This window comes from Bison bison, unplaced genomic scaffold (genome assembly GCF_000754665.1).
Source record: "Bison bison bison isolate TAMUID 2011002044 unplaced genomic scaffold, Bison_UMD1.0 scf7180017864364, whole genome shotgun sequence".
Classification (NCBI taxonomy): domain Eukaryota; kingdom Metazoa; phylum Chordata; class Mammalia; order Artiodactyla; family Bovidae; genus Bison; species Bison bison.
Genome location: NW_011494936.1, coordinates 812454 through 825242, shown reverse-complemented (window position 1 = coordinate 825242; position 12789 = coordinate 812454).

Below are 12789 nucleotides of genomic sequence, written 5' to 3'. Positions count from 1 at the left end.
CTTTCATTCTAATATATCTTGTTCTATTCCTTCTTGATCTTTTGTCTAAGATCAAGTTTCTAATATATCCTGTTCTATTTTAAAGCATGTTCTAATATCTAGTGAGACAAATTTCCCTCAGGACTCTTGTTATTTATATCTTCCATAACTGTATTATTCTTGGGCATTATCTGTTTATTAAATTCCCAGCCCATTTCCCTCATAAAATATGGTATTCTAATTGGAATATTAAATTTATAAGTTAATTTGAAAAATTATAGTTTAGAAATATTTTCTTATCTAAAAACATGGTATGGTTTCTGTTTTACTTAGATCTTACTCTTCAACAATATTTTACAGTTTTAATCAGGTAATTCTTGGGCCTTTTCTGTAGAATTCATTATCAAATACTTATAATTTGAGTTACATTTATGAAATTATTCTCTCGTTTCAATTTCTAGGCATTTATTGCTGTAATTGGGGAAGTTTTCAAATATTTCTCTTATTTCAGGCAACTTAACAAATGATACCATTAACTCTACTATACTTAAAGTTTCTTAGGAGTGTGTTTGGACCAAGCTGTTGACTCAAGGAGATGAGAGAACGATGGGTAAGGAGTCTGTGAGCCTGAGTACTGTGTGCTGTGTTCCAGCAATCATTTTGGGAAGGGTAACCCCTTAGATGGAGAAGGCAATGGCACCCCACTCCAGTACTCTTGCCTGGAAAATCCCATGGACGGAGGAGCCTGGTAGGCTGTAGTCCATGGGGTCGCTAAGGGTTGGACACGACTGAGCGACTTCCCTTTCAATTTTCACTTTCATGCATTGGAGAAGGAAATGGCAATCCACTCCAGTGTTCTTGCCTGGAGAATCCCAGGGACAGGGGAGCCTGGTGGGCTGCCGTCTATGGGGTCACACAGAGTCAGACACAACTGACGTGACTTAGCAGCAGACCCTTCGATGAAGAGAGCGTCCTGGTTGAGGTCTGGTGGTTTCCACTCTTAAGTTCAGGTGCAGCTCCAGGCTGGTCAGCCCCAGGCTTGTGCATAAAAGACTGAGCTTGGACGGGGACGATGACCCTTCCAAAAAGGTTCAGGGGTCCTTACCCACTCTGATGCTCTCATCTTAGGCCGCATACCTGTTGGAGAGGGTTGTGAGGATCAGGAAGCTTCCAGCAACTTCAGAGGATGTTGCTGCTGTGTCTGCTTCATATCCCAGCTGTGCTGACTTTCTTTCCACAGAACCTTGACTGAATTACCCAAGTGTTGCTGGTCTCTGTTAATGCATGGCTGTTCTAATTTGTCAATTGATTTTTGTACAAGATCACATAAAGTTATCTTAAATACTGATTTTTTCATTACTTACATCCCTCTTATCTCATCTAAGACTTTCAACCTTAAATTCCTTGAGGTCTGATTTTAACACTGCTTTCTTTCTCTTTGTATTGGCCTAGTATTTCTGCACCTAGTATCTCTACTCTCAACATTCCTTATGAATTGGCTTAATATATGTTATTTGTGACTTCATCCAATTTATAACCAAATCTGGTCATTTTTCTATCCTAATTTAATTTTGAATCAATTCACTGCTCCCCGCCCATCACTGTCACTCACCTGGATGTCTGCAGTGCAGTAGCCTCTTAACCAGTCCACTCAGTCCCCTTTGCACTACCTGTCCATAAAATATCTTCTCCTCACTGCAGGCAAAATGACCCTTCAAAATGCAAATCTGATCCTGTCTTGCCTCCTACCTCCTTGTCCCACTTTTCACATTTTCTAGGACTTCCCTCTGGCTTTAGAACACAGCCCTGCACGTTTCAGGGCCCATGGCCCTCTGCAGCCTCACCACGCATGCTCTGCCCTGTCTCTCGCTCTGTGCTCCACACGTGAAACTCCCTTGTCTGTTCCATGTTCACTCCTGCCCAGAGTATTTGCACAGGGAATTCATTCTGCCTGGGAGCCCTTGCCTCCTTCCCTTCCCACTTCCACTAATCAAGACTCCAGCTCATCCTGCAAATCTCTGCCCCAGAATTGTGCCTTCAGGGAAGTCTCCCCTGACCTTCCTGACCTCTTCAGATCCCTACTCAGCCCCCTCATGACATGGGCCTCCTCCCTGCAGCACTGGACACAGTGGCTGTGCTCCAGTTCCTTGTGTGGTTATTGAATAAGCTCTGTTCCTACTCTGGACTCTGAGTCCCCTGAGGACAGGGAGCATACCTGCTTGGGCTCCGTCTGTATCCCTGCTTGGAGCATATTGCCCGGCTGAGAGTTGGCATCCCAAGACTGCTTGTCGGATGGCTGCATGAACAATGAGCAGCTGCGTGAACTCTTTAAATCACATTGGAATGAAGGAGGCTCTTGGGACCACGGCGCCAGCACACATCCAGCTGGTGGCCCTCCCATCACTAACCTGCCTCCTTCCCAGAGCCAAGCAGCTGTAGGGATGTCTGAGCCTGCAGACTCTAGGGTCCTGAGGAGGAAAACCAGTGCAGGACACTCCTTTGTGGGCTGGTTGAGAGCCTGGAGACAGCACTGGAGGAGGCTGGGAAGATGTGATTCTAGGATGGGCTTGACACAGAGAACTCCATATTTTGACAGCTCTGTGAGAATGTGCCTGTGCTCCCTGGCCACAACATGTCAAGGAGGAACTGGCATGGTTGGCAGAATTTATCCCATGCTAAAGTGTTGGAAAGAGAGGAGCCCTTCAGTCAGAATGACTTCCATCCAGTACTTGTCAGAGGCCTGGTAGCCTGTCTGCTGGAGGCACCGTCAACCCCCATGGAAGAAATACTTTTTGATCTACCACTTGCTGAAGTGCCACAACTTAGAGAATTTGAGCAACTATTTAAGAGCCCCTGTGAGCTGACAAAGAAAAAGAATCCCTCTGGGGGCCCTGCAGCCTAAAAGGGAATCTTGACCTCAGCAAAAAGAACCATGCTCAGCAAACAGAACTGAAGGAAGAAACAGACCAATGTGAAGGCAAGTAAGGGTGAGACCACCAAGGAATGTGAGGACATAGCAGACTTTCTGGAGCTAAAAGATGATGGTTCCCCAAATAAACAGTTGAGTAGATTTGTTAAATGAGAGGGGGTTAGTCTTGGGACAGAAATTAGTATGCAAGGACTCTTGGAAGTAATAATTCTCAGCGTGGAGCAAAAATACAAACAGGTAATAAACCACTGGGTAAAGTAAGAGAGTCGGAAAACTGACCCAGAAAATCTAATATGTAGGTAACAAAAGGAGAGAGAGAAATAGATGGAAAGAATAACAAAGATAGTTAAACTTTGCAGATGGGTAAGTGGAGTCCAAAAAGTCAGTTGTTTAAAATGTGCTGCTGCTGCTGCTAAGTCACTTCAGTCGTGTCCGACTCTGTGTGACCCCATAGACGGCAGCCCACCAGGCTCCCCCGTCCCTGGGATTCTCCAGGCAAGAACACTGGAGTGGGTTGCCATTTCCTTCTCCAATGCATGAAAGTGAAAAGTGAAAGTGAAGTCGCTCAGTCGTGTCCGACTCTTCGAGACCCCATGGACTGCAGCCTACTAGGCTCCTCCGTCCATGGGATTTTCCAGGCAAGAGTACTGGAGTGGGGTGCCATCGCCTTCTCCTGTTTAAATGTTAGGTGAGCATTATTATGGTAACTATGAGACTTCTAAGAGATGGCAGGAAGGTGGCTAAATAGACAAGTCTGGAGTTCAAGGGAGCTTTTCAGGCTTTTAGACATTAATATGTGAGTTATTGCATAGTTGATGTGTGAGCAATAATGAGATCAGAGGGAGTAGGGTAGGGAAGAAGTGGAGAGGGTTAGGATGGAGCCTTGTGTAGTGCTAGTATTTAATGGCCAGGGAAGGAGGTGATTCTGAAAAGCAGAGAGTCAAGAAGTGGGCCAAACAGTTATAAGTAAAACAGGAGATTGCTATGTCTTGGAAATCAAGGTAGTGGCTGTAGTGATGGAGAGGAGAGGTTGGGATTGAGGGAGATGCATTTTGAGATAGAATAGGCAAGACCTGCCAATGGATAGGAATCAGGGATGGTTTCTAGGTTTTAAACTAGTATATCTGGGTGGATGATGTTGATGTTTCCTATTTACTATTACAGTGAGATGAGGAGGGATAGACTTGTAAGTAGAAATCAAGTTCTGTTTAGGTCATGCCAAGTTTGAGATGACCATGGGACATTCAATGGATGTATGAGATGAGTAGCTTGGAGCACAGACAAGAGATCATGGCAATAGGTATAGATTATAAAATCTTATCATCAAGATGGCATTTGGACTGGACTATATTAGCCCTAGAGAGAATGAACATGGTTACTTACCGAAAATGAGAGTCAAGGTAGTAGAGTAGGGACTCAGTGCACTGATAGCTTGTCAAAATGGTGGGAGAATTAATTGATGAGGGATCCATAAGGAATTTCATTGCCTGGAACAAGCTGAAGACTTCCTTTCAGTTTCTCCTGTGTGCAGAGCTGTGTCATTTTCTCTGCTGGACTCAGTAGTCTGGAGCTAAGCATGGAGACCTTAGACTTTTGGGCTCCAATGTTTTCCCTGTCTCATGCATCTGTTTTCTTGATTTCCCACACCCAAGTTGCAGGCTTAGATCCTGCAGAGAACTGACTGGGAAGAACCAGGTGAAATCTATATGACCTGCAGCATTGCTGGAGGCTCAGATCTTCCTACCTGAAGGATGTTGGCACAGGCCTGAGTCAAGCCTGAGCTTATGGTGCCCATTGGAACAACTACCACTGGAGTGGATTTCTTCAACCCTAATAGCCAATCCTGCTTTTCTCCCTCATAGTCACTTTTCCATGTTGCCAGAGTCCTGGATTCCTGAATTTCTGATTCATGGTCAGGCCCATCTAACTTAGGACTTAACATTATCTCTCATATAGTCTCCGTCAAGTCTCACAGTTGAGTTTCCTGCTTCTAGTTCCTTCCCTCTCCAATTTGTCTGCTGGTTACCAGATTCATCTTTTTGAATTATAGCTCTAATCCAGCCTTGCTCTAGCCCCAACACCTCTAATAGCTCCCTATTTATAGAGCAGTGATTTTCAGTCTGCATAGCAGCGCCTTAGGGGTTCACAGAGATGGGAGTGGATGTGTGGGCTGGGAGGCGTGCTTCCCCCTTGTCCCACCTGATTATCTCTGTGCTTATGGCTGTTTTACATATCAGCCCCTGGTGTATCATTATGGGCTTTATAGAACTGAAATTCATTATTTCCTAGAGAATGGAGCAACCAGAAAGCAAGGCCCTTCAAAAATCTAAGTTTCTAAGTTCAATTACATTTCAGACTATCTTATTCACTGATCTCTTTTCTATATTCCCTTGCTCTAGTTAAAAGGAGTTGTTCTTTGTTTTTTAATGTTTTTTTTTTTTTTTTTTTTTTTTTTTTTTTTGCATTCTGTTTATTGCATTGTAAATTAATTCCTTTCACTTCGAAGAATGGGCTTTAGAATCAGACAGATACATGCTGAAGTCTTTGGATTTACAATGTGAAATTAGACAAGTTACTTAATATCTTTATGCCTTTATGTATATACCTTTATATAGTTTTCTGATCTGTAAATGGGAAGGAGTATTAGTGCTCCTCTCATAGAACTGTTTAAAAGGTTGACACTGTATACAAAATTAGCACAGTGCCCAGCTTATAGCAAGCAATAAATTACTGTTATAAATATTATTATGCAACCTATTATTTTCATTACTTTGAATTAAATCCAAGGGTATCAATAATATAAAAAGCAACTCTAGGTTTGCTTAAGAGTAAATCTCAGTATAAGGCTGCTTTAGATTTGAATCAAAAGCTGGGTTAAGTCATCTATATTGTCCAGTTGATTTTGATTTTTTTTTTCATGGCAAAAAGCACTAAAAATATTGACTAATATAATGAGATGAAAGAACAAGCTTAAAAGTAGCTGTTCTTAATACTTCATGCATTTGCTCATGTTATATCCTTCACTCAAATTGCCTCCCATCCCCAAATTCCAAATCCTACTCATCTTTTAAGGATCAAATGGTCCCTTCTACAGGAACTGTTTCTGGAGCTCCTTCAGTTGGAATCTTCTCTCCTTCCTCTAGACTCTGAGGACACTGTTATCTGCCTCAATTAAGGTTTTTAGTGTTAGTTGCTCAATCATGTTCAACTCTTTGTAACTCCATAGACTGTAGACAGCCAGACTCCTCTGTCCATGGAATTCTCTAGGCAAGAATACTGGAGAGGGTAGCCACTCTCTTCTCCAGGGGATCTTCCCGACCCAGGGATGAAACCCAGGTCTCCTGCATTGTAGGCAGGTTCTTTACTGTCTGAGCCACCAGGGAAGCCCATTATGGTTTTTAACTTCTATCTTATTTCTTGGTAACATGCATGAATGCATTCCTCCAACTTGTGGTACCAAGAGACTCACATGTCCTTCAACCACAAATGTTCATGAAGCACTGTTTTGAGCCAAACACAATTCTAGGTGCTGCTGAAACAGCAGGAAGCAAAACAAAGCCCCTGCCTTTGTAGAACTTACATTCTGGTAGGGGTAAGAGGTAACAAACTGGTAAATACGTAATGTCAGATGGTGATTAGTTCTATGGATAAAATCAGAGAAGAATGGGAAGCAAGAGAATCCTGGAGGTGGGGAGTGTTCTAAGGTCATGAGGGAGCACCTCCTGGGGAAGAGCATTTCAGGCATAGGGATGAGCAAGTGCAAAAGCCCTGAGGTAAAGCACACCTGAGGAACAGCAAAGAGGCCAGCCTGCCTGGCGCTGAGTGACCAGAGAAGGACTGACAAGAAATGAGGTCAGGGAGAGGAAAATGTAAGAGGGATGCTAAAGACTAGCATAAGGATGATGGTTTTTACTCTTTTGTTTATCCAACTAATTGCTGTGCATCCGCCATGTTCAAATGGGCAGAAAGTCTGTCTCACTGTTGAGGGCTCACTTCTACTCAAAATTGTTTAACAGCTGAGGACTTAGCTATGCTTGCCAGTGGCAGGAGGAGAGGTCACTCGATCAGTCCCGCACCACTGTGGTTTGGTTGTTCCCACACAGGGTCATGATGGGACTCTTGTACCAGGCAGCCTGATGGATGCTCTTGCACTGTTGTGGCCATGCCTCCACTGGTCCAAATCCCTGCTCAGGCCGTATGTGTGCCTGCTAAGTTGCTCCAATCGTGTCCAACTCTGTGCATGACTTAAGCGACTTAGTACTCAAGCCATGTGTATGCTAAGTCGCTTCAGTTGTGTCCCACACTTTGCAACCCCCACGGATTGTAGCCTGCCAAGGTCCTCTGTTTGTGGAATTTTCCAGGCAAGAATACTGGAGTGGGTTGCCATCCCTCCCCCGAGGATCTTTCCGACCCAGGGATCTTATGTCTCCTGCATTGGCAGCTGGGTTCTTTCTTTACCACCAGCGCCACCTGGGAAGAACTCAGGCCATAGCGGGACCTTAGGCTTGAGCTGAAATATCACAGGTCTCAAATGTCACAAACACATGTTCAGCCATTGTTAGTAAAGCATGACCACCTTGGCAAAGGGATGGGCTTGGAGAAGCCTCCTACCATGACCACAAACTGGCCTGGCCCGTACCTCACTCTCCATGCTAATGTCCAGGCATCAACTCAGCAGAACTTGCCTCCAGCAGAGTGACCCCCAGCACCTTCAGGAGTTAAACTGGACTAAACTTGTTCTGTAGGAATGCACAAAGCCATGGACAGTAAGCCTCATCTCAGGGTGACGTCACCTCTGACAGAGGAGGAGGCTGGCACACTATTTAGATTCTGTTCATCAAGCATCTCAAGCTTATTTCTTTCACCTGAGGGAGATGAACTGGCAGGAGGAATCTGCCTGATTTACTCGAATAACCTTTGCAGCACCCAGTTCAGTAAACGGCTCTCAGAAAGCATTTGGGGAATGAAATCTGATATACTTTAAATGACCAAATCAATCTTTCATTTGTTGTGAAGTGTTTTCAAATGGGTGACTGGTGAGATAATGATTTTCCTATTCCTCTCCAAGCAGCTGATATTTGTGGACTGATAGGCATACAGTAGTGTTTTCAAATTTTATACACACAGACTCTGCTAGACCTGATGCTCTTGTGTTTTTGTTACCTGATCAAGAGACAGCCTTGATTTCAGAGATATGTGTCAATACATGATACCTGTTTTTCTCTTTCTGACTTATTTCACTGCGTATGACAGTCTCTAGGTCCATATGTATGTGGAATCTAGAAAAAGGATACTGATGAACCTTTTTGCAAAGCAGAAATAGAGACACAGGCGTAGAGAACACATGTATGAACACCAAGTGGGGAAAGTAGAGGGTGGGATGAATTGGGCAATTGGGATTGACACATATATGCAACTATATATAAAATAGATAACTAATAAGAACCCACTGTTTAGCACAGGGACCTCTACTCAACACTCTGTGGTAACCTGCGTGGGAAGCAAAAATCCAAAAAAGAGGGATATATGTATATGTTTACATGATTCACTTCAGTTAGCAGAAACTAACATAACATTGTAAATCAACTATAGTTCAATAAAATTTTTTTTAAAAAAGGGACAGTCTTGAAAGTTGGCCAGGAAGCAAGGAATGGGGAGGGAGACCAAAGAGAGGTATCCATTTGCCATTGGTGAAAGGGGAAGAGTGAGAGAGAAGCCCTGTAAGGGCAGGGGAGCCACCTCCCTGAAAAGGCTCTCACCAAGAACCAGAACACAAACAGCCAGAGACCCAGGGTCAGGGCTGACAGAGGGGCTGGGAGAGCCATGTCTTAGAGTTTCAGCCGTGCCACTTCACATCTTGATTTCAACTGGCTGGGAAGTCCAAGTACCTGCTGTCTTTACTCCTTGCTGCAGACAGCCAGGGCAAACTGGCCTCCAAAGACTCCAAACAAACCAGATCACAGAGGAGAGAGAAAACATTCACTTCCACAGCCCTCCAGGGACTGCCATCATTCCTTTAGAGAGGCCTGAAAACCTGGATTTATCTACTGAGCAATTTTCTCTTTAAGCTGTCCCCTGGTGCTCCATTAATTAGCGAGTCTCTTATTTAAACCCGCTGGCTCTTCGTCCTCCTGCCTGTGTTCCTGCAGTGAAGTCTTACTATTGAACTGGGTGCCTCTCGGCAGTTTCCATGACTACCAGCTACAATAGCTCAGGTGAAAGTTTGTGCTCTCACTCTAGGCTCTGGGCGAGAGAAGCAGGGTGATGAGACAGACAAGCTCTTATTCAAACACAAATACCCTCAACAATAGCTCCACAAATTACTGTGTGAAGGAAATTGATTTGCACAACTGCTTTTTGAGTTGGGTCTGACACAATCGCCTCCCCCACGCCCCTCTTAGACTCATGTTTCCATATCATTTAAAGAGTATTTTCCATTTACTCCTTTATCTTAACTCTCTTCTTTTAGATGTCAGCTTCTGGTAAAGAAATCAGAATTATGATCTGCTAATCTCCCTGATGTTCTATTAATTTAAAATTAATCACCTTTTCTAATTAGTGATTTTTTTTTTTTTTTTTACTATAAATCCCCTCCTCTCAATACACGCCCGATACACACACACGCATACACAAGCAACTCCAAGACTGGCCTAGATTAGGCTATACTGAAACCTTTGTTCCTACCTTTGATCACATCAAATCACTTGGTTCCTAGGACAATTGTCAAGCAGAGCTCACACCAAGGCCCTGAGCATGTGATTCTATGCTAACTTCCAAAGCGAGTGCTGGCCCAGAATCTGAGGATGATGCTTATCCTCCCTGACTACTGCAAGGAAGGTTCTCTTTTGTCTTTTTCTGAAGTGCTGCTGCTGAAGCTGAAGACCCCACAGCATAGACTCTGTAACACAGACAGATGAGTAACTGTGTATGCTTCTCCACTGGGCTCATAACCCTCACTCAGCAGTCACATCTGTGAATCACACCAGTGAAAGTGGGGCTTTACGGGAAGCGAACACCTGCTAGGAAAACAACCAGCACTGCCCAGTCACTCCGACATCACGCTCAGATTGCTTCCTCCCTCAGCCGAGTCACTGGGGGAGAAGAAGCGGTCCCTGAGTTGGCATTTAGGGTATGATTTCAGGGTCAGATTCTTCAATCTGTCCCTGAAGAGTGGAAAGCCTGGTGTCCAGAGGACAACGTACAGACACCCATAGTGTCTACCCTCTGTCATCCTCACATTTGATCCACTCTGCTCTTTCAATGCTATTTCTGGATGATTATACATAAGTGACAGCAGATAGTGTTAGGGGTAGGACAACTGCAGTGTCACAGTAGTAATTGTAACATCCACCCAGGCAGGAAGACATCATATGTGGTTAGTGTGACCTTTGGCCACCACTGACACTTTGGGACTCATCGTCAGACCTAAGGGACCAGGCTTTCAGAACACAGTATATGTGGCTTCTACCGAGCCTTTTTAGTGCTTGTTAGCTGCTAAGGGATGTGATGTATTGCTTTTGTCTAAGTGAGTCTAGGGCTGACTTACCCATCAGGCACAATATACAGAGTACCCAGGGCCCAGGATACTTTCTAGGAGCCTGTGAAAATGCTCTAATTTCTTTTAAAGTTAGAAGAAAAAAAGAAATCTTAATCAGCTTGGATTATGTTCATCTTTAACTCAATGTAATCATATCACTTTAAATGCTTTTTATGGAAGAAAGGGGCCATGAAGGCAAATACTCTTGAGCCCCAAGAGTCATAATGCAGCTCCCAAGTCTGCCACTTCTAGGGAGGAGGGTTTTTGAACAACAAATCACACTAACGACACAGCATGCAACAGTGGTTTATAGAACCAGCAGTCAGGGCTGAGTATAAAGCTATTTGTCTTTCTGAACTGTGTACAGAGTAAGTGAGTGTGTGTGTGTATAATTTGCTGAAGATCTATGAATGAAGATCTATGAAGCTGCATTTCCACATCTCTGCCCTTGGTCCAGTAGCTTTCTTTTAAAATTTTTCTGAAAATTTAAGAACTGTCCCTTACTTCCTAGGACATTCAAGAAACGAAGTTGGCAATTTCTCATTATGAAATAGTTCATGTCCCCAGCTCCTTGGAAAGACTGGAAGGATGCTTCTGAATGCCGGCTATTTTAGCTGAGAACGTTAATCATGCTGATTCTGCTGTCAGTTGAGGTTACACCATCTGATCTTCCATTTCCCTTGTCATAATCATTTATGTTCTACCCCTTGACATGACACATAAGTCCTTTTTTAAATTATATTACATATTAAACACACCAGAACACACTAAAACCCTTCATTACCCAGTAAAATATAAAGTGGGTCCATCTTGATCTTCCCTGAAAAGCATCTAGATACTGAAGCACCTAAAGGCCCAGATGAAGGAACTTCTGCCGCAGGACAATGAGAAGGTACGAATGCCACAAAGGTCATAATAAGGCTGCAAGGAATTTAAAGGATTCCTTTTAAAATTTTTTTTGCAGAAGAACGGTCTGGAAGATTGGTTCCATTCAGTACATGGAAAAAAGGAAAACTATTTCACTGAAAATTTCCATGTGCCAGGTCCTATTCTGGGTTCTCTACCAGATTATCTTCTTTGAGCCTCATAATGTCCCTGTTATCTTTGACAGGTAGAGAAATCATCTTTTGAAGAGTTAAGTGACTTGTCCTAAGTCACAGAGCTATTAATGGGTAGAAATGTTTAGATCCAGGTGCCTGTTTGATCGGAGAAGGCAATGGCACCCCACTCCAGTACTCTTGCCTGGAAAGTCCCATGGACGGAGGAGCCTGGAGGGCTGCAGTCCATGAGGGTCGTTGAGGGTCAGACACGACTGAGTGACTTCACTTTCACTTTTCACTTTCATGCATTGGAGAAGGAAATGGCAACCCACTCCTGTGTTCTTGCCTGGAGAATCCCAGGGACAGGGCATCCTGGTGGGCTGCCGTCTATGGGGTCACACAGGGTCAGACATGACTGAAGTGACTCAGCAGCAGCAGCAGCATGTTTGATACCAGGGCCCACGATCCTCTGGCCACACTGTGGGTCAGTGAACTTTTTCTGGGCCTGATATCAACTTTTTATGGGCCTGATATCAACATTGCTGGTATAGAAGGAAAGCCATCAGAGACAATATGTGAATGAATGGTCACCACTGGGTTTTCATCAACATAAAAGATTATTTACAAAAACAAGCAGCAGCTGGATTTGACCCATGAGCTATAGTTTGCCAACCTCTGCTTTACACCACTACCAGGTCTTAACCCTGGCTGCCACTGGAATTGTTTGGAAGCTTTAAATACTCTTTATATGCAGGACTCATTCTATAACAATTAAATGAGAATAATTTGTAAAGAAAGCTTCCCAAGTAATTCCTATGAGGAATCACAGTTGAGAACACTGATCTACAGCTTGTTCACCAATAAAGGCAGCTAAGTTATGACACTAAAAACAAGTTGAAATTTACAGATAATCCCCTTCATCTATCCAAATTTAGTTCTTCCTTCAGGAGCCAACCCAAATCCTACCCCCTCAGTTATATCTTTCCTGTCTTGATCAGAAAAATTGAGTCCTCTCTCATCTGAATTCCTAGAAGAATGTGTTACAGAATTAGTCCCAATGCAACATGTTTTGTATCAGTCTCAAGGTCTATATATTCAAAGCTATGGTTTTTCCAGGTAGTTATGTATGCATGTGAGAGTTGGACCATAAAGAAAGCTGAGGGCAATTGAATTGATGCTTTTGAACTGTGGTGTTGGAGAAGACTCTTGAGAGTCCCTTGGACTGCAAGGAGATCCAACCAGCCCATTCTGAAGGAGATCAGCCCTGGGATTTCTTTGGAGGGAATGATGCTAAAGCTGAAACT